General features: G+C 44.8%; 1 protein-coding gene across 1 annotated transcript in view; it reads left to right on the top strand.

The window, feature by feature from the left end:
- The first annotated feature begins 1296 nt into the window (after positions 1-1296).
- Positions 1297-23061, top strand: part of LOC121840322 (synapse differentiation-inducing gene protein 1-like) — a 35209-nt gene continuing 13444 nt past the window's right edge. Inside the window, exon 1 of the mRNA XM_042302852.1 lies at positions 1297-2181. The gene's annotated coding sequence lies outside the window, so the exon portion shown is untranslated. The remainder of the gene's footprint in view (positions 2182-23061) is intronic.

The raw sequence follows: 23061 nt of genomic DNA, 5'->3' as shown, positions 1-23061 counted from the left end.
CAGCCCAAAATAAGTACTTTCATTTGAGTATTTGAATGGTTATTTGGGAAGAAGAACATTTTTTTTCAACCAAATTGTATTTAAGAGGATTTTCAAATAACTATTTCAGAGAGACAGACAGATAGATATGAATACCTCCTTCGAATGTATGTGAAAGTAATTGACATATTATAAATAATATTTATATGTCTGCCTTTCATATTGACTTTACCAAACAAAACATTTGAATAGTTCATAATATATGGGGATACATTTAAACGAATGTCAAAAGAGAACAAACCTCTGCGTTGTTTCTTTGAAATCCAAACCACTAAAATACTAAGAGTTCTATTTCCGGAATGACCACCACAACCGTTGTTTATGACTGGTTATGTCTACTCTCATATGTTTTAATGAAACTGTGTGGGTGAAATGAGGACATGTTAATCATTTTTTTTGTCATCTAAAATGTGTTACGGTACCATTGACAAATCTTTACAATTCTATAATCTTTGCAACCCGGTTTCATTTATCTCTCTAAACCGCAACGAGCACGCACAGCAGCAGGGCGCGACGCTGAGAATGTCCATCCCACTAAACCACGTTTCCACCCACAGGTTTATATGGAGTAAAGTCATACTGCATTTAAACATAATAAAGGACAGCTGCGATGGAAACAGGTCGTTTTGGTGAAATTGTATAAATACCAGACAGATACTTTGTTTGTTGGACAGGGTGGGATCTTTTTTCGTGTCAGTAAAATTAATTATGAGAGAAATGGTGGTGGAAACGCATTTATACTCAAATGTTGATATAATAACCATCATTTTGAAATAAAAATGGAGTCAAGCGATTATATATCGTGTGGTCCTCCCACTACGACTCGGGAAACCATGCAGTTTATTAGGCTACATATAAAATAAGTTATTATGAACTTCACAGGGACCTTCCAATAAATATTGAGTGTCTTATTCTGGTGACATGACAAATTATGCTTGACTGCCGTTTGATAAATCAAAATAGTCTCGCTCTTTTCCATTATAATCTCAACATGTAGACGAGCCTACCTGTACAGCCTACCCACGATGTTTCTGTTTAGCTGTTGGCTAGAGCGCACATGCCAAGACCAGAATAGGCACGTTTGCTTTATAACTCAACAGTTTTTGTGACACAACTATCAGTTAAATTCAATAAATGACGTTGAACTTTAGATTTGTATTAAGTACATGCACATTTAAGCGAAAAAGTACATTTTGTGTGCCTACGTCATCACGCAAATCAGTTTGGTATAAACACCGCTGGTGGGAAAATGCGCATTCTTTCTTTATGCGGATGTAGAATAATTCGCATGAAAATCTGTCTCCAAGTGAATGGAAACCTCGCTACCTTTCAAACATGTTTTTTTGCCGCGCACTGTACAAGGTTGTAGGTTGCAACACGAGTCACATCGTTTGACTCCAGAAATAAAACCTGGGTTCCTTCCCTCGTTCTAACGATAACCGCTACGGGAGAAGAATCTTCTTCATTTAACGAAGGTGTTGGCAGGTTGCAGTTGTAACCTGCTATACCAGACTCGCAATAACCTCTCCGGGGTGTACTGGCTGAACATGTGTGGATGCCGGGCGAACACACACATACAGTGCAGACAGTGGGAGAATGCTGTTGCAATAAGGCTTGGTGGAACTTGTACTGCACTTCACAGCAAAACAATAAACACATTAATCTGAAGAGACACCTGTCTGGTGGGATTTCACTGAAGAGTTCGCAAACTGGACTGTCTAATTTGGAAAAAGAAAGACAACAATACATACAGTATTTTTTGGATGAATATAAATAAAAAATAAATAAACATCCTCTGAAATTGTCTTTCTGAACATAGAAAAAAGTGCTTTAGTTTGTAAAGGCATTCCCTGCCGATCAGAACAGAGAAGTAGAGACTCGTGTCGTTCTTAAAAACTTAATCTAAGTGGTTTGGTGCACATTTCTTCTTATTTCATATCAACCACCACGTCGTGTCTCTCATTGGAGAGATCGCAGTGAAATAACGGACTCCTTAACCGACGCGATCACATCAGATGAATCCTTTTCAAAGAGAAGGACTAGGCTATCACTGAGCTCACATCAACCCACAATAATGCCTACAGAAACACAAGCAAGTGGCTGTACATGTCAAACTACGTTTGGATTGTCAGGAATTCGCAGGTAAGGTATCGTATTTTAGATATAATTTTACCATGTGAACAAGTTAGTTCTTTACGCATACAACAACATTGCATGGAATTTTTGTGTTCACAGTCACAGCCTGCAGTAAGTACATCATGTCTTAGCGCGGAGTGAACTGAGTGCTTTTTGATTTATGAGAACATTTATCAACTGCCTAAATGTACATTATCAACTCAAATCGATATTTAAGACTATAGTTTATGTTTAATTTTCGGATTTTACTGTTTTTTTTACTGCTTTTTTAGGTAAACCAATTGACAGCACACGCAATGCACATAGGTTATGATGTGCCTGTGTGTTGGTGGCGGAATGGCTCTGATAAAGATATTGGTTTACAGGATGCTCTCGCGCGCTTTGTCTCCGTTCTTTTTCAAGTCTACATGCTGCCAAGTGTTGTGCAATTGTCTACCCCATCAGTGCATTGCAATGTATTGTATTACTGCATTAGATAAGGACCGTTTAATTACTTGGTTTATAGGATTGTGAAACACAGAGTTACTTTTGGAATGTGTTTAGTCGTCTCAGGTGGTTTGAGAGGTGAGTGACAAACTCATGTCTACACAACATTCATCTTCATAAGCCGACACATGGATACCTGAAATAGAAATGGGTGTGCACATATGCCACTCTCTAATTGTTTTACACTGCTCTGTCACAGGTTCTGCTGTGGTGCAGTGGTTGCACAGCCTTTCCTCTACAGGGAGCCAGGTTCTGCTGTGGTGCAGTGGTTGCACAGCCTTTCCTCTACAGGGAGACAGGTTCTGCTGTGGTACAGTGGTTGCACAGCCTTTCCTCTACAGGGAGACAGGTTCTGCTGTGGTACAGTGGTTGCACAGCCTTTCCTCTACAGGGAGCCAGGTTCTGCTGTGGTACAGTGGTTGCACAGCCTTTCCTCTACAGGGAGCCAGGTTCTGCTGTGGTACAGTGGTTGCACAGCCTTTCCTCTACAGGGAGACAGGTTCTGCTGTGGTACAGTGGTTGCACAGCCTTTCCTCTACAGGGAGCCAGGTTCTGCTGTTGTGCAGTGGTTGCACAGCCTTTCCTCTACAGGGAGACAGGTTCTGCTGTGGTACAGTGGTTGCACAGCCTTTCCTCTACAGGGAGCCAGGTTCTGCTGTGGTGCAGTGGTTGCACAGCCTTTCCTCTACAGGGAGCCAGGTTCTGCTGTGTCTACCCTTCTCAATGGCAAGGCTGTGCTCACTGATCCTGTACTTTGTAAAGGTTTTTCTAAGGTTTTGATCAGTAACCGTGGTCAAATAGTTTGCCATGGTGTACTGTTGATTTAGGGCCAGATAGCACTGCTTTTAGCTTTGTGTTTGTGTTTCAATACAAGGAATGTAGTTTTATTTTGACTGTTGTCATTTGGTTTATTCTGATTGATTGGATGTTCTAGTCCTGAGGCTTCAGTGTGTTAGTAGAACAGGTTTGTGAACTCAGAGCCAGGACCAGCTGGATGAGGGGACTGAGGCTTCAGTGTGTTAGTAGAACAGGTTAGTGAACTCAGAGCCAGGACCAGCTGGATGAGGGGACTGAGGCTTCAGTGTGTTAGTAGAACAGGTTAGTGAACTCAGAGCCAGGACCAGCTGGATGAAGTGACTCTTCTTTGCTCAGTTCTTGGTATTGCATTTCTTGGTAATTATATTAGAGGGGGTCACTGTATTTTAGATGTTTCCAAAACTGAATTGCTCATTGAGTTTTTGTTATTAGTGGATGTTGGCTTAATTCTGCCCTGCATGCATTGTTTGTAGTTTTCCTCTGGACATGTAGAAGAATCTTCCAGAACTCTGCATGCAGCGTTTCAATGGAGTGTTTGTCCCATTTGATGAAATCTTGTTTTGCAAGTGGACCCCACATCTCGCTGCAATCAAGTTCAATGACATATTCAATTAGTTTTAGCCTAATTGTAATAGATATTTCAATTTGAATTAGTTTTTTAATGGTGTAGAATGCTGTCACACACGCACACACACACACACACACACACACACACACACACACACACACACACACACACACACACACACACACACACACTGAAATACATTCCTCCTCTCTGGGCTAATAACAGAGAATGGAAGGATAACAGCACTACTATACAGAAACATCCATCTTCTCTCAGAGTTGTGTGTGTGCGCACGTGCGTGTGTGTTAAAAGGAATAGCAGCAGTCAACAACAGAACTATCCCTTCCAGAGATAGGAGGGAGGTCTTCTCAGTCCAAAACAGAGCTGAATATCCGAATAATTCCCATCCAGAAGGATTTAGTTATAAAATAGTTTTTCTAACAGTATAGAGGAGGAAATGTCTCAGAACATACGCATCCAACTCATTTAACTCATTAAGATGTAGGATCTTAATTTGATCACTCTTTTTTTGCTGCGAATTTTTGCTGCACAGCAGGAAATACGAAATTGTAGTGTATCCAAGGTAAAAAAGGTTCCTAAAGTTTGTAATTTCACCTTTAAAATGTCAGACTTGATTTACCCTAATGAAAAATCCCTATATATTTTTTTTCGCATAATAATTACTATCTCCTGTTGCCATAGGATTACTGTGCATTTGGAAAGTCTTCAGACCCATTGACTTTTTCCACATTTTGTCTCACGTCACAGCCTTATTCTAACATTGATTAAAGGACCAAGGCCCTTCTCCCCTGATTGCTCAGTTTGGCTGGGTGGCCAGCTCTAGGAAGAGTCTAGGTGGTTCCAAACTTCTTCCATTTAAGATTGATGGAGGTCACCGTGTTCTTGGGGTCCTTTAATGCTGCACTATTTTTGGGGTATTCTTTCCTAGGTCTGTGCCTCAACACAATCCTGTCTCGATGCTCTACGGGCAATTCATTTAACCTTATGGCTTTATTTTTGCTCTGACATGCACTGTCAACTGTTGGACCTTATATAGACAGGTGTGTGCCTTTCCAAATCATGTCCGATCAATTGAAATGACCACAAGTTGTAGAAACATCTGAAGGATGATCAGTGGAAACAGGATGCATCTGAACTAAATGTTGAGTCTCATAGCAAAGGTACTGCATACTCATGTTCATAAGGTTTTATGTTCATAAGGTTTTATGTTCATAAGGTTTTATGTTCATAAGGTTTTATGTTCATAAGGTTTTATGTTCATAAGGTTTTATGTTCATAAGGTTTTATGTTCATAAGGTTTTATGTTCATAAGGTTTTATGTTCATAAGGTTTTATGTTCATAAGGTTTTATGTTCATAAGGTTTTATGTTCATAAGGTTTTTTATGTTTTTTAGTTTTTTATTTGTAAAACATTTGCAAAAAATTCTAAAAACCTGTTTTTGTTTTGTCATTATTTGATATTGTGTTTAGATTGTTGATGGAAAACAAATATTTAATCTAAGGCTGTAATGTGGAAAAAGGGTTTAAATATATTCCAAATGAACTTTATTTGCCCTCCAGCAAACTGTCTCAAATTCAGATCCTACATATTTTAGGAATAAAGTGTCGTTTTGGCCGTATCCCTAGAGTCAGACATTTCAGAGGGTGTAGTGTTGATCTGGATCATTTTTATGTATTTATTTTACCTTTATTTAACCAGGCAAGTCAGTTAAGAACAAATTCTTATTTTCAATGACGGCCTAGGAACAGTGGGTTAACTGCCTGTTCAGGGGCAGAACGACAGATTTGTACCTTGTCCGCTTGGGGATTTGAACTTACAACCTTCCGGTTACTAGCCCAACGCTCTAACCACTAGGCTACACTGCCGTCCCAATGGAGTTCCTCCTCCCTGTCTTTCAGAGGGTGTAGTGTTGATCTGGATAATGGAGTCTCTTCTCCCTGTCTTTCAGAGGGTGTAGTGTTGATCTGGATAATGGAGTCTCTTCTCCCTGTTATCACCAAGGGAACTGTAATCAATGGCCAAAGCATGTCCACACATACTGGGCACTCTGCAACAGCCCTGGAACAACCTTGTGGCTACACACAGGCAGAGGGATGGACAAACACACACACACACACTCCTCCCCTTTAAATCATTCACACACATGTGTGTGTGTGACGCATTGCCGTGTGTGTGTGTGTGTGTGTGTGTGTGTGTGTGTGTGCTGTACAGGAAGATGAGAGAGCAAGGCTATCAGTGATGATGATGTGTGTCTGTGTGTGTGTGTGTGTGTGTGTGTGTGTGTGTGTGTGTGTGTGTGTGTGTGTGTGTGTGTGTGTGTGTTGTACAGGAAGATGGGAGAGCAAGGCTATCAGTGATGATGGCTCCTGATAACATCATTAGAAAAGGATTCAATTCTAGTGGATTATGACTCTGTGTTGGCAGTGTTTCCTTTGATGACTATAGTAGTTCCTAAAAGGATCCATCTACATGTTACCAATTCCATTATCCACATCTGAGTGTGTTAAGAGATTGGATCATACTGTAGGACTACAGCAGTCTTCAACCTTATCAGTCCCGAGACCCCAGCAAAAAAACATCTGCATTTATCTGAATGTCCAGCTCTTATATTTAGGCCCAAGATGAAGTGGTTTACCGTTTTATTTTCAGGACAACCCAGGGATACAAGTGAAACACAAAACAATTTGACATAAAACAGGTACATTCATGAGCTTTATTGACAACATGTCAATAAAGGGAGGATGGCTGATGGATGGATGGAGCTGAGTTGGGTGAAGGGGGGCTGGCTGATGGATGGATGGAGCTGAGTTGGGTGAAGGGGGGCTGGCTGATGGATGGATGGAGCTGAGTTGGGTGAAGGGGGCTGGCTGATGGATGGATGAAGCTGAGTTGGGTGAAGGGAGGCTGGCTGATGGATGGAGCTGAGTTGGGTGAAGGGAGGCTGGCTGATGGATGGATGGAGCTGAGTTGGGTGAAGGGAGGCTGGCTGATGGATGGATGGAGCTGAGTTGTGTGAAGGGAGGCTGGCTGATGGATGGATGGAGCTGAGTTGTGTGAAGGGGGACTGGCTGATGGATGGATGGAGCTGAGTTGTGTGAAGGGGGCTGGCTGGTGGATGGATGGATGGAGCTGAGTTGTGTGAAGGGAGGCTGGCTGATGGATGGATGGAGCTGAGTTGTGTGAAGGGAGGCTGGCTGATGGATGGATGGAGCTGAGTTGTGTGAAGGGAGGCTGGCTGATGGATGGATGGAGCTGAGTTGTGTGAAGGGAGGCTGGCTGATGGATGGATGGATGGATGGAGCTGAGTTGTGTGAAGGGAGGCTGGCTGATGGATGGATGGAGCTGAGTTGTGTGAAGGGGGGCTGGCTGATGGATGGATGGAGCTGAGTTGGGTGAAGGGGGGCTGGCTGATGGATGATGGATGGAGCTGAGTTGGGTGAAGGGGGGCTGGCTGATGGATGGATGGAGCTGAGTTGGGTGAAGGGGGCTGGCTGATGGATGGATGGAGCTGAGTTGGGTGAAGGGGGGCTGGCTGATGGATGGATGGAGCTGAGTTGGGTGAAGGGGCTGGCTGATGGATGGATGGAGCTGAGTTGGGTGAAGGGGGGCTGGCTGATGGATGGATGGATGGATGCTGAGTTGGGTGAAGGGGGGCTGGCTGATGGATGGATGGAGCTGAGTTGGGTGAAGGGGGCTGGCTGATGGATGGATGGAGCTGAGTTGGGTGAAGGGGGCTGGCTGATGGATGGATGGAGCTGAGTTGGGTGAAGGGGGGCTGGCTGATGGATGGATGGAGCTGAGTTGGGTGAAGGGGGGCTGGCTGATGGATGGATGGAGCTGAGTTGGGTGAAGGGGGCTGGCTGATGGATGGATGGAGCTGAGTTGGGTGAAGGGGGCTGGCTGATGATGGATGGAGCTGAGTTGGGTGAAGGGGGCTGGCTGATGGATGGATGGATGGAGCTGAGTTGGGTGAAGGGGGCTGGCTGATGGATGGATGGAGCTGAGTTGGGTGAAGGGGGCTGGCTGATGGATGGATGGAGCTGAGTTGGGTGAAGGGGGGCTGGCTGATGGATGGATGGAGCTGAGTTGGGTGAAGGGGGGCTGGCTGATGGATGGATGGAGCTGAGTTGGGTGAAGGGGGCTGGCTGATGGATGGATGAAGCTGAGTTGGGTGAAGGGAGGCTGGCTGATGGATGGAGCTGAGTTGGGTGAAGGGAGGCTGGCTGATGGATGGATGGAGCTGAGTTGGGTGAAGGGAGGCTGGCTGATGGATGGATGGAGCTGAGTTGTGTGAAGGGAGGCTGGCTGATGGATGGATGGAGCTGAGTTGTGTGAAGGGAGACTGGCTGATGGATGGATGGAGCTGAGTTGTGTGAAGGGAGGCTGGCTGGTGGATGGATGGATGGAGCTGAGTTGTGTGAAGGGGGGCTGGCTGATGGATGGATGGAGCTGAGTTGTGTGAAGGGGGCTGGCTGATGGATGGATGGAGCTGAGTTGTGTGAAGGGAGGCTGGCTGATGGATGGATGGAGCTGAGTTGGGTGAAGGAGGCTGGCTGATGGATGCATGGATGGATGAAGCTGAGTTGGGTGAAGGGAGGCTGGCTGATGGATGGAGCTGAGTTGGGTGAAGGGAGGCTGGGGTGATGGATGGATGGAGCTGAGTTGGGTGAAGGGAGGCTGGCTGAGGGATGGATGGAGCTGAGTTGTGTGAAGGGAGGCTGGCTGATGGATGGATGGAGCTGAGTTGTGTGAAGGGGGCTGGGTGATGGATGGATGGAGCTGAGTTGTGTGAAGGGAGGCTGGCTGATGGATGGATGGAGCTGAGTTGTGTGAAGGGAGACTGGCTGATGGATGGATGGATGGAGCTGAGTTGTGTGAAGGGAGACTGGCTGATGGATGGATGGAGGAGCGGAGTTGTGTGAAGGGAGGCTGGCTGATGGATGGATGGACATGAGTTAGGTGAAGGGGGCTGGCTGATGGATGGATGGAGCTGAGTTGGGTGAAGGGGGCTGGCTGATGGATGGATGGAGCTGAGTTGGGTGAAAGGGGGCTGGCTGATGGATGGATGGAGCTGAGTTGGGTGAAGGGGAGGCTGGCTGATGGATGGATGGATGAAGCTGAGTTGGGTGAAGGGAGGCTGGCTGATGGATGGAGCTGAGTTGGGTGAAGGGAGGCTGGCTGATGGGTGGATGGATGGATGGAGCTGAGTTGTGAAGGGAGGCTGGCTGATGGATGGATGGAGCTGAGTTGTGTGAAGGGAGGCTGGCTGATGGATGGATGGATGGAGTTGAGTTGTGTGAAGGGAGGCTGGCTGATGGATGGATGGAGCTGAGTTGTGTGAAGGGAGGCTGGCTGATGGATGGATGGAGCGGAGTTGTGTGAAGGAGGCTGGCTGATGGATGGATGGATGGAGCTGAGTTGTGTGAAGGGAGACTGGCTGATGGATGGATGGATGGAGCTGAGTTGTGTGAAGGGAGACTGGCTGATGGATGGATGGAGCTGAGTTGTGTGAAGGGAGACTGGCTGATGGATGGATGGAGCTGAGTTGTGTGAAGGGAGGCTGATGGAGGACACAGTAGATACACCATGCTGATGGTGATGGAAAAAGTATTTATATGACTGTGTGTGTGTGTGTGTGTCACTGCAGCTATGTGAGCTTATTACAGTATTATAGATGTCCTATTATCTTCTATGTAGAAGAACCCCTTACAGTATTATATACACTATGTCCTGAGATTTCCTATAATCTATGTAGAAGAACCCCTTACAGTATTATATACACTATGTCCTGAGATTTCCTATAATCTATGTAGAAGTACCTCTTACTATATTATAGACACTATGTCCTGGGATTTCCCATAATCTATGTAGAAGAACCCCTTACTATATTACAGACACTATGTCCTGGATTTCCTATAATCTACGTAGAAGAACCCCTTACTATATTACAGACACTATGTCCTGGGATATCCTATAATCTATGTAGAAGAACCTCTTACTGTATTATAGACACTACAATTTGTGATCCGCCCTCGTCGAACAAACACTGCGGCTCTATGGATGCAGAAGAAATAGACAAATCCAATTGTACATCCCAGAAGTCTGTAGCTCAAACACACTATGTTTATTATAAGGGGTTAGAAGCTGGCTTTGTGGGATAGGAGAGCTGTAAGAGAACCATTTTGGAAGATCATTGGTGATTTGTTTGATACAGGTTCTTTAGCATTGTGTTTAGAACGTCTTCTACTTCTCCTTCTGCTTCTCCTTCTGCTTCTTCCTCTTCTTCATCTTCTTCCTTATCTTCTTCCTTATCTTCTTCCTCTTCTTCGTCTTCGTCTTCGTCTTCTAACATAGGCCAGGTCCTGTTGTTACGTCGTATCCCAGTGATAATGCCTTACATTACTGCTTGGAAGAAAACACCTGAATTTGCTCAACTTGCTATTGGCTCAACTTACCCCATGGTCATTGGCTCAACTTACCCCATGGTCATTGGCTCAACTTACCCCATGGTCATTGGCTCAACTTACCCCATGGCCATTGGCTCAATTTACCCGATGGCCATTGGCTCAATTTACCCTATGGTCATTGGCTCAACACGAATGACTCGCCAATATAGGCCTGGATTGACTCTGATTTACTGTATTTTTTGGCTCAACTTACCCCATGGTCATTGGCTCAACTTACCCCATGGCCATTGGCTCAACTTACCATATGCTCATTGGCTCAACTTACCCCATGGTCATTGGCTCAACTTACCCAAGGGTAAACATTTTGACTATATTAGCCAACACAGCTTCAAGGATGCACTTTCATGCTCAGTTTAGGACCTGACATTGAAGCTTATAGAGACCCCAGCTGATGTACAGAACAATCATATTTGTACTTTGGTTTAGATACAAATATCATGAAACCTCTTAACACAATAAATTCGTTTTTTTGGACATAACTTTCTTCACATTTTTTTCCATGTTGATTTCTTCCTTCATATAGACTCACTGAAATGGTGACTTCTACCTAAGGATTAGTTGTTGTGTATGGTTTCCTTGAAACAGGGCCCTCAAGTTACTCCACTGTCCCCTATGTACCAAGCCTGCTGGTTACAGTGGCCCCACTGCTGTAGGCTTGTGGAGGTAACACCTTTATGATGCTTACAGGTAGAGGTGTAGCCTCTCGTCATGTGTGTTGTCACCTGTCACCTGTCATCCACCAGCGACTGCTGCCAAACAACAAAACCCAGGCATGTAGGCTACATATAGCTCACTGCCTGTCTCCCTCTGCCTCACACACACACACACACACACACACACACACACACACACACACACACACACACACACACACACACACACACACACACACACACACACACACACACACACACACACACACACAGTCATATAAATACTTTTCCCATCACCATCAGCATGGTGTATCTACTGTGTCCTCCATCAGCCTCCCTTCACACAACTCAGCTCCATCCATCCCATCAGCCTCCCTTCACACAACTCAGCTCTATCTATCCATCCATCCATCCATCCATCAGCCTCCCTTCACACAACTCAGCTCCATCCATCCATCCATCCATCCATCCATCCATCCATCCATCAGCCAGTCTCCCTTCACACAACTCAGCTCCATCCATCCATCCATCCATCCACAGCCAGCTCCCTCCATCCATCCATCCATCCATCCATCCATCCATCCATCCATCCATCCATCCATCCATCAGCCAGTCTCCCTTCACACAACTCAGCTCCATCCATCCATCCATCAGCCAGCCTCCCTTCACACAACTCAGCTCCATCCATCCATCCATCCATCCATCCATCCATCCATCCATCCATCCATCCATCCATCCATCCATCAGCCAGTCCCTTCACACAACTCAGATCTCCATCCATCCATCCATCAGCCAGCCTCCCTTCACACAACTCAGCTCCATCCATCCATCCATCCATCCATCCATCCATCCATCCATCCATCCATCCATCCATCCATCCATCCATCCATCCTCCATTTACACAACTCAGCCCATCCATTCACACAACCAGCCTCCATCCATCCATCCATCTCCATCCATCCATCCATCCATCCATCCATCCATCCATCCATCCATCCGTCCATCCATTCATCAGCCAGCCTCCCTTCACACAACTCAGCTCCATCTATCCATCCATCCATCAGCCAGCCTCCCTTCACACAACTCAGCTCCATCCATCCATCCATCAGCCAGCCTCCCTTCACACAACTCCACTCCATGTGTGCCTAACCCATAAACCTCAGTTTCCAGGTCCTGCCTGTCTGGCTCCATGATAAAGCGTATGGGTTTTAGGCTGTTGTGCTGTCCCAAACTGATTCTACACACATCGCTGGGAGGTAATAGCATGGAGATAAAGATGATGTAGATGGCTAGATCTGTAACACACACACACACACACACGCAAGCTGATGTAGATGGCTAGATTTGTAACAGACAGCACTGAGTATGAATGGGTTTTACAGTAATAGACATACAGTATCACTGAGTATGAATGGGTTTCACAGTAACAGACAGCAGTGAGTATGAATGGGTTTTACAGTAATATACATCACTAAGTATAAATGTGTTTTACAGTAATAAACAGCACTGTGTATGAATGGGTTTTACAGTAATACACATCTCTGAATATGAATGGGTTTTACAGTAATATACATCACTGAGTATGGATGGGTTTTACAGTAATACACATCACTAAGTATAAATGGGTTTTACAGTAATATAATGGGTTTTACAGTAATACACATCTCTGAGTATGAATGGGTTTTACAGTAATAGACATATCACTGAGTATGAATGAGTTTTACAGTAATAGACATCACTGAATATGAATGAGTTTTACAGTAATCGACATATCACAGAGTATGAATGAGTTTTACAGTAATGTAAACTGCACTGCGTATGAATAGGTTTTCAGACACGGTGTGAAAATTAAGGTTTGGCCTCAAATGGCACCCTGCTCCCTATATATAGTGCATTCCTTTGAACAGAGCCTTATGGGTGCAGTGCATTACATAGGGAATAGGGTGCCAATTGGGACATAGATTAGTCTACCAGCAGCTTCCAGACAAGACCACAAGCTTGGTGATGTGCCAGCCAGTTGGCTTTTCTATTTAGGAACAGATTGGAATGGAAGAGTGAGTTAGTCATGATCATTCATTGATGTTCAATATGTGCAGAATAGCATTCAGCGTCATCACTGTCTGAAAGGGGAACCACGATGATGAGGAGGAAGAGCTTTACCTAATTCAGACCAGCTTCTTCTGTCTCTTGGTTGGGTCGAACTGGTACTCCTCCCATTGGAGAACCCTTCTTGGTTCCAGGTAGAACCCTTTTTGTTTCCATATAGATCGCTTCCATATAGATCGGTTCTACATGGAAGCAAAAGGGTTCTAACTTGAACAAAAAAGGGTTCTTCAAAGGGTTCTCCTATGAGGACAGCCCGAAGAACTCCTTTAGGTTCTAGATAACGCCTTTCTTTTAAAGGTAGTGTCAGTCAGACAGGGAGGAATGGGGAGTAACAACACCAGCAGGGCGAGACAAAGCTCATCCAACCAATTGTATCCAGTATCGAGGTGCATTGTCTGTGGCCAATTCTTGCCCTCCGTGACGTGAGTGTGGAGCGGCATGTAGCGTAGCCCCAAACAGGAAGGAATGAGTTGAAACAACGGTGTCATTATGACGGCCAGCATGGCAACACAAAGCTAATCCAGCATAGACCCCTGAGGTGAGTGCTGTGTTCATCCATGCCCCAGTGCTTCCTGGGACCACAAGCCTGCTGGTTTATTCATGGGGGGGGGACTATGTGGAAGCCAGTGGGGGCAAGAGGATGAAGAGTGAGTGGGTGGAAGGAGAGAGAAAATGAGAATGAGAAAGAAGCGAAAAAGAGCGGGAGAGAGGAGGGAGGGGAAGGAGTAGAGAGAGAGAGAGAGAGGTAGGAGAGAGAGTGAGAGGTAGGAGAGAGAGTGAGAGGTAGGAGAGAGAGTGGGAGGTAGGAGAGAGTGGGAGGTGGGAGAGAGTGGGAGGTGGGAGAGAGTGGGAGGTGGGAGAGAGTGGGAGGTGGGAGAGAGTGGGAGGTGGGAGAGAGTGGGAGGTGGGAGAGAGTGGGAGGTGGGAGGGGTGGGAGGTGGGGGAGAGAGGGGAGGTGGGAGAGAGTGGGAGGTGGGAGAGAGTGGGAGGTGGGAGAGAGTGGGAGGTGGGAGAGAGTGGGAGGTGGGAGAGAGGGGAGGTGGGAGAGAGGGGAGGTAGGAGAGTAGGGATAGGTAGGAGAGAGTGGGAGGTAGGAGAGAGGGGATAGGTAGGAGAGAGAGAGGGAGGTAGGAGAGAGAGGTAGGAGAGGAGATAGGAGAGAGGGAGGTAGGAGAGAGAGGTGGGAGAGGGAGAAAGTAGGGAGAGGTGGGAGAGAGAGAGAGAGAGAGAGAGAGGTAGGAGAGAGAGAGAGAGGTAGGAGAGAGAGAGTTAAGAGAGAGCGAGAGGGAGAGAGGGAGGGAGGGAGAGAGGTGAGAGAGAGAGGTATGAGAGAGAGAGGTAGGAGAGAGAGAGAGGTAGGAGAGAGAGAGGTAGGAGGGAGAGAGAGAGGAAGGAGAGAGAGAAGAATTAGAGAGAGAGGGGTAGGTAGGAGAGAGAGAGGTAGGGAGAAAGAGAGAGGTATGAGAGAGAGGTAGGTTTTCTAGAGTGAGAGAGGTTGGAGAGAGAGAGAGAGAGAGGTAGGAGAGAGAGAGAGAGGTAGGAGAGAGAGAGAGGTAGGAGAGAGAGGTAGGAGAGAGAGAGAGAGAGGTAGGAGAGAGAGAGAGAGAGTAGGGGAGAGAGAGGTAGGAGAGAGAGAGAGGAAGGAGAGAGAGAGGAAGGTGAGAGAGAGAGGTAGGAGGAGAGAGAGAGGTAGGAGAGAGAGAGGTAAGGTAGGAGAGAGAGAGAGGTAGGAGAGAGGAGAGAGAGGTAGGGGAGAGAGGAAGGAGAGAGAGAGAGGTAGGGGAGAGAGAGAGGTAGGGGAGAGAGAGAGAGGTAGGGGAGAGAGAGAGAGGTAGGGGAGAGAGAGAGAGGTAGGGGAGAGGAAGGACAGAGAGAGTAAGAGAGAGAGAGGTAGGAGAGAGAGAGGTAGGAGAGAGAGGTAGGGGAGAGTTAGGAGAGAGAGAGTTAGGAGAGAGAGAGTTAGGAGAGAGAGGATGGAGAGAGAGAGAGAGAGGTAGGAGAGAGAGAGGTAGGGGGAGAGAGAGGTAAGAGAGAGGGAGAGAGGTAGGGGAGAGAGGTAGGGGAGAGAGGAAGGAGAGAGAGAGAGGTATGTAGGAGAGAGAGAGAGAGAGAGAGAGAGAGAGAGGAGAGAGAGAGAGTAGGAGAGAGAGAGAGGTAGGAGAGAGAGAGAGAGAGGTAGGGAGAGAGAGAGAGGTAGGAGAGAGAGAGAGGTATGAGAGAGAGAGAGGTAGGAGAGAGAGAGGTAGGAGAGAGAGGTAGGAGAGAGATAAAGAGGTAGGAGAGAGAGAGAGGTAGGAGAGAGAGACGGGAAGGGGGGATTAACAGAGAACCACTTCGGACTGAAAACCTAAAGAGGTAGGAGAGAGAGGAGAGAGAGAGAGAGGTAGGAGAGAGAGAGAGAGAGAGAGGTAGGGGAGAGAGGTAGGAGAGAGAGAGAGGAAGGAGAGAGAGAGGAAGGTGAGAGAGAGGTAGGAGAGAGAGAGAGGTAGGAGAGAGAGAGAGGTAGGAGAGAGAGAGAGAGGTAGGAGAGAGAGGTAAGAGAGAGAGAGAGGTAGGAGAGTGAGACAGAGAGGTAGGAGAGAGAGAGGTAGGGGAGAGAGGAAGGAGAGAGAGAGAGGTAGGGGAGAGAGAGAGGTAGGGAGAGAGAGAGAGGTAGGGGAGAGAGAGAGAGGTAGGGGAGAGGAAGGACAGAGAGAGGTAAGAGAGAGAGAGGTAGGAGAGAGAGAGAGAGGTAGGAGAGAGAGGTAGGGGAGAGTTAGGAGAGAGAGTTAGGAGAGAGAGGATGGAGAGAGGATGGAGAGAGAGAGAGAGGAGAGAGAGAGAGGTAGGAGAGAGAGAGAGGTAGGGGAGAGAGATGTAAGAGAGAGGAGAGAGGTAGGGGAGAGAGGTAGGGGAGAGAGGAAGGAGAGAGAGAGAGTATGTAGGAGAGAGAGAGAGAGAGAGAGAGAGAGAGAGAGGAGAGAGAGGTAGGAGAGAGAGAGGTAGGAGAGAGAGAGAGAGGTAGGGAGAGAGAGAGAGGGGTAGAGAGAGAGAGAGGTATGAGAGAGAGAGAGGTAGGAGAGGTAGGAGAGAGAGGTAGGAGAGAGATAAAGAGGTAGGAGAGAGAGAGAGGTAGGAGAGAGAGACGGGAAGGGGGGATTAACAGAGAACCACTTCGGACTGAAAACCTAAAGACTGACGTAACAATGAGGGATAGTGAGCTGTGTGGTCCCCTGATAGTTTTCCCAGGCTGTGCTGAATGAGGCATGGATAAAACGTCAGGGTTTAGAAGGTCACTGGATACATAATCAATCTTCTCTTTAGGTGGTCATCCCACGGTGACAGCCAGCCAAGCAGGCCAGACCTGCCCCAGATTCCTTTACTTATTCATCTAGTACTGAATGTCTATGGCAGATACATGGTAGTTTATGGGATACATGGTAGTTTATGGGATACATGGTAGTTATGGGATACATAGTAGTTATGGGATACATGGTAGTTATGGGATACATGTATAACATGGTAGATATGGGATACATGGTAGTTATGGGATACATGTATAACATGGTATGGTAGTTATGGGATACATGGTAGTTATGGGATACATGGTAGATATGGGATACATGGTAGTTATGGGATACATGTATGACATGGTAGTTATGGGATACATGTATAACATGGTATGGTAGTTATGGATACATGGTAGTTATGGGATACATGGTAGTTATGGGATACATGGTAGTTATGGGATACATGTATAACATGGTAGTTATACATGGTAGTTATGGGATACATGTATAACATGGTATGGTAGTTATGGGATACATGGTAGTTATGGGATACATGGTAGTTATGGGATACATGGTAGATATGGGATACATGGTAGTTATGGGATACATGTATGACATGGTAGTTATGGGATACATGTATAACATGGTATGGTAGTTATGGGATACATGGTAGTTATGGGATACATGGTAGTTATGGGATACATGGTAGTTATGGGATACATGGTAGTTATGGGATACATGGTAGTTGTGGGATACATGGTAGTTATGGGATACATGGTAGTTATGGGATACATGTTTAACGTGGTAGTTATGGGTACATGGTAGTTATGGGATACATGGTAGTTATGGGATACATGGTAGTTATGGGATACATGTTAGTTGTGGGATACATGGTAGTTATGGGATACATGGTAGTTATGGGATACATGTTAGTTGTGGGATACATGGTAGTTATGGGATACATGGTAGTTATGGGATACATGGTAGTTGTGGGATACATGGTAGTTATGGGATACATGGTAGTTATGGGATACATGTTTAACGTGGTAGTTATGGGTACATGGTAGTTATGGGATACATGGTAGTTATGGGATACATGGTAGTTGTGGGATACATGTTAGTTGTGGGATACATGGTAGTTATGGGATACATGGTAGTTATGGGATACATGTTTAACGTGGTAGTTATGGGTACATGGTAGTTATGGGATACATGGTAGTTATGGGATACATGGTAGTTATGGGATACATGGCAGTTATGGGATACATACGATATAACGTTCTAATACTTTTCAGGGTTGGGGTTTATTTGAATGTTACCATCCACCAGCATGGCATTGTTTATTAATCAGAAACACCTGCAAAGTTATTCCCTCTTCACAAGCCATGACTGAGCTGAACCTAACAGCTTTTGGCTGTAGTTGAGCCATGGAGCAAATTAAAATATCACGTGTATGTTTTTGCACCTCACATTTTTTCCAGAAAATTAACAATTCAGTGGGTCTTTTGTAAATGTTCACTTATTTTTGAGCTACTCTGTATAAAAAAACGTGTAACATAAATGTTATATTTGCGTGATATTGATTACATATTGCTACCCTGCTCCCACCGTCACCCAAAGATGAACGGTTTTAACCTCTACTAAGTCTTGCTTCACTGCTTTGATTGGGGCAGCTAGAAACCACAAGTGTCTATCCTGTAATGAACAGGCTCACGTGATATACAATTCAAGGAACCGGTTTATCTATACTGAACAAAAATACAGTACCAGTCAAAAGTTTGGACACACAACTACTCATTCTAAGGTTTTTCTTTATTTTTGGAGTTTTCTACATTGTAGAATAACAGTGAAGACATCAAAACTATGAAATAACACATATGGAATCATGTAGTAACCAAAATAGTGTTAAACACATCAAAATATATTTCATATTTGAAATTCTTCAAAGTAGCCACCATTTGCCTTGATGACAGCTTTGCACACTCTTTGCACACCTCAGATTTCCCACTTCCTGGTTGGATTTGTCTCAGGTTTTCGCCTGCCATACGAGTTCTGTTATACTCACAGACATAATTCAAACAATTTTAGAAACTTCAGAGTGTTTTCTATCCAATACTACTAATAATATGCATATATTAGCATCTGGGACATCAACAGCCTGATCAACTCTATGCGAAGGAGATGAGTCAAACTGCATGAGGTAAAAGGGGGTCACACCAGGTAGTTACTAGTTTTCTGATCCACGCCCCTACTTTTTTTAGAGTATCTGTGACCAACAGATGCATATCTGTATTCCCAGTCTTGTGAAATACATAGATTAGTGCCTAATTCATTTATTTCGATCTTTGAATCAAAGGTTGCCCTGTGACCATTATGATGTTGAAAAACGCATGTATTTTATGGAAGGCGCCAAAACTTTGGATATAACAATAGATGGTAATGGGATACATGGTTGACTGGTTTTCGTCTGAGGCGAAAATGTCATTAAATGCTTATGAAATCCAGCTCCAGAACCAGAACCAGCAATCTTATGAATATGGTGTAGTTAGATAAGGTTATCATGAAAGCTAGATAAGGTTAGGATGATAGCTAGAAAAGGTTAGCATGAAAGCTATTTAAGGTTAGCATGAAAGCTAGATAAGGTTAGCATGAAAGCTAGATAAGGTTAGAATGATAGTTAGATAGGGTTAACATGAAAGCTAGATAAGGTTAGCATGAAAGCTAGATAAGGTTAGAATGATAGCTAGATAGGGTTAACATGAAAGCTAGATAAGGTTAGCATGAAAGCTAGATAAGGTTAGAATGATAGTTAGATAGGGTTAACATGAAAGCTAGATAAGGTTAGCGTGAAAGCTAGATAAGGTTAGCATGTTAGCTAGATAAGGTTAGCATGAAAGCCAGATACGGTTAGCATGTTAGCCAGATAAGGTTAGCATGAATGCTAGATAAGGTTAGCATGTTAGCTAGCTATGCTGACAGTTGTCAGTTCCCCTATTTTATTGATGTTCCTCCCCTCCACGTGGAAAGCACCATGACGTTCTTTCTCACCCCCAATTCGTGAATATGTTTAAGTAGCCTGCTAAGTTAAGAAACCGATTAAACTATCCTGCTAATATTGATACACTCGCTAAGTCTAGCGGTCTTAGGCCTAGTTAACTGGTATGTAACCTGAATGAAAGTGTGCAGGGAGACAGCAACCTTACAGCTCTGTCTTGACTCCTTTGGAAAACCATGAGGATTAATATATTCAGATGGTGATGGAAACAAATAGATACAAAAAGGACAACAACGAACAGGCACGCCTAAACTAGAGATACAAGAACAAACAAAAGGTCTCGTGGCCACCAAACCACTCAGCACCCTCAGGACTCGCAAGCCGCGACAACAACTGACGATCACCCTAATTGGCAGCAACATAATGTGCTTATCCACCAGGCTTAGCACCTGCTGTCCTCTGGGGGTTGGAGTGTGGATGTAGTGTGGATGTAGTGTGGATGTAGTGTGGATGGAGTGTGGATGGAGTGTGGATGGAGTGTGGATGGAGTGTGGACGTGTTTCATGGATAGTGTGTTTGTCTATGTCCTAACACTAACCTTCCGCAAGTTCCCCCGTTATCATGACTGTCATTCTTCAGGGGTGGAACTTAAACAATAATTTCTGCTCTAGTGCAGGAATTACCTATAAATAGGGGCAGCGTTGCCCTCTAGTGGTCACCTTTTAATTAAGGAGACAGATTGGGGGTATGGTCCTGCGATAGACTAGCGTGCTGTCCAGGGGTGTACTGGTATGTCAAGTAAGTGATACATTCATCCATTCATCATCCATTAATCCATCCATTCACTATCCATTCATCATCCATCCACCATCCATCCACCATCCATCCATTCATCATCCATTCATCATCCATTAATCCATCCATCCATCCATAAATCCATCCATTCACCATCCATTCGTTCACCATCCATCCATTTGTTCACCATCCATTCGTTCACCATCCATTAGTTCACCATCCATTCACCATCCGTCCGTTCATCCTTCCATTCACAGTCCATTCATCCATGCATTCATCCATTCACCATCTATTCATCCTTCCATTCACCATCCATTCATCATCCATCCATTCACTATCCATCCATTCATCCATTCATTCATCCATTCACCATCTATTCATCCTTCCATTCACCATCCATTCATCATCCATCCATTCACTATCCATCCATTCATCCATTCATCATCCATTCATCATCCATCCATCCATTCATCCATTCATTCATCCAAACAAGCCTCAAGGATGAGAGCATCGACATCTGTGGGGAGGGAGGTGCACACACACTCTCTCACACACACATACACACTCACTCACTCACTCACTCACTCACTCACTCACTCACTCACTCACACAAACACATGTATGTATACATATATATATATATATATATATATATATATATACATACAGTATATACAGTATATACACACACACACATATTCACTTATACACACACATATATACACACATGTACACACACATACACACGCAAAGTCAATACTCTGTAGAGCCACCTTTTGCAGCAATTATCGGGGGAATGTCTCTTGGGGTATGTCTCTATATGCTTGGCACATCTAGTCATTGGAATTGTTGGCCATTCTTCAATGCAAAACTGATCCAGCTCCATCCAAGTTGGATGGGTTCCGGTGTACAGCGATCTTTAAGTCATACCACAGAATCTCAATTGGATTGAGGTCCAAGACATGTAAATGTTTCCCCTTAAACCACTCGTGTTGCTTTAGCAGTATGCTTAGAGTCATTGTCCTCCTGGAAGGTGAACCTCCATCCCAGTCTCAAATCTCTGGAAGACTGAAACAGGTTTCCCTCAGGAATTTCCCTGTATTTAGCGCCATCCATCATTCCTTCAATTCTGACCAGATTACCAGTCCCTGCCGATGAAAAACATCCCCACAGCATGATGCTGCCACCACCATGCCTCAATGTTGGGATTATGTTCTCGGGGTGATGAGAGGTGTTGGGTTTGCGCCAGACATAGCGTTTTCCTTGATGGCCAAAAAGCTCAATTTTAGTCTCATCTGACCAGAGTACCTTTTTCCATATGTTTGGGGAGTCTCCCACATACCTTTTGGTGAACACCTAAAGTGTTTGTTTATTTTTTTGTTTAAGCAATGGCTTTTGTCTGGCCACTCTTCTGTAAAGCCCAGCTCTTTGGCTTGTACGGTGGTCCTACGGACAGATACTCCAATCTCTGTGTGGAGCTTTGCAGCTCCTTCAGTGTTTTCTTTGGTCTCTTTGTTGCCTCTCTGATTAATGCCCTCCTTGCCTGGTCTGTGAGTTTTGGTGGGTGACCATGTCTTGGCAGGTTTGTTGTGGTGCCATATTCTTTTTTTTAAATAATGGACTTAATGGTGCTCCGTGGGATGTTTGAAGTTTCTGATATTTTTTATAACACAACCCTGATCTGTACTTCTCCACAACTTTGTTCCTGACCTGTTTGGAGAGCTCCTTGGTCTTGATGGTGTCCCTTGCTTAGTGGTGTTGCAGACTCTGGGGCCTTTCAGAACAGGAGCATATATACTGAGATCATGTGACAATTAGATTGCACACAGGTGGACTTTATTTAACAAAATATGTGACTTCTGAAGGTAATTGATTGCACCAGATCTTGTTTAGGGGCTTCATAGGCCCCACTTTTCTGTTTTTATTTTTTCGCATTTTATGAAACATGTATTTTTTTAAATTTCACTTCACCAATTTGGACTATGTGGCCCATGACATGAAATCCAAATAAAAATCAATTTAAATTACAGGTTGTAATGCAACAAAATAGCAAAAATGCCAAGGGGGATGAATACATTTGGGCACTGGAAACACACACACACACACATATACAGTCGTGGCCAAAAGTTTTGAGAATGACACAAATATTACATTTCACAAAGTCTGCTGCCTCAGTTTGTATGATGGAAATTTGTATATACTCCAGAATGTTATGAAGAGTGATCAGATGAATTGCAATTAATTCCAAAGTCCCTCTTTGCCATGCAAATGAACTGAATCCCCCAAAAACATTTCCACTGCATTTCAGCCCTGCCACAAAAGGACCAGCTGACATCCTGTCAGTGATTCTCTCGTTAACACAGGTGTAAGTGCTGACGAGGACAAGGCTAGAGCTCACTCTATCATGCTGATTGAGTTCGAATAACAGACTGGAAGCTTCAAAAGGAGGGTGGTGCTTGGAATCACTGTTCTTCCTCTGTCAACCATGGTTAACCTCAAGGAAACACGTGCTGTCATCATTGCTTTGCACAAAAAGGGCTTCACAGGCAAGGATATTGCTGCCAGTAAGATTGCACCTACCTCAACCATTGAGTGCATCTGCGCTTAGAGTGAGGCTAAGACTTTTGGAGGATGGCCTGGTGTCAAGAAGGGCAGCAAAGAAGCCACTTCTCTCCAGGAAAAACATCAGGGACAGACTGATATTCTGCA

This window comes from Oncorhynchus tshawytscha, linkage group LG21 (assembly GCF_018296145.1).
Source record: "Oncorhynchus tshawytscha isolate Ot180627B linkage group LG21, Otsh_v2.0, whole genome shotgun sequence".
NCBI lineage: Eukaryota > Metazoa > Chordata > Actinopteri > Salmoniformes > Salmonidae > Oncorhynchus > Oncorhynchus tshawytscha.
The sequence above is the reverse complement of the archived record's forward strand: the minus strand, read 5'-3'. Positions and strand labels throughout refer to the sequence as shown.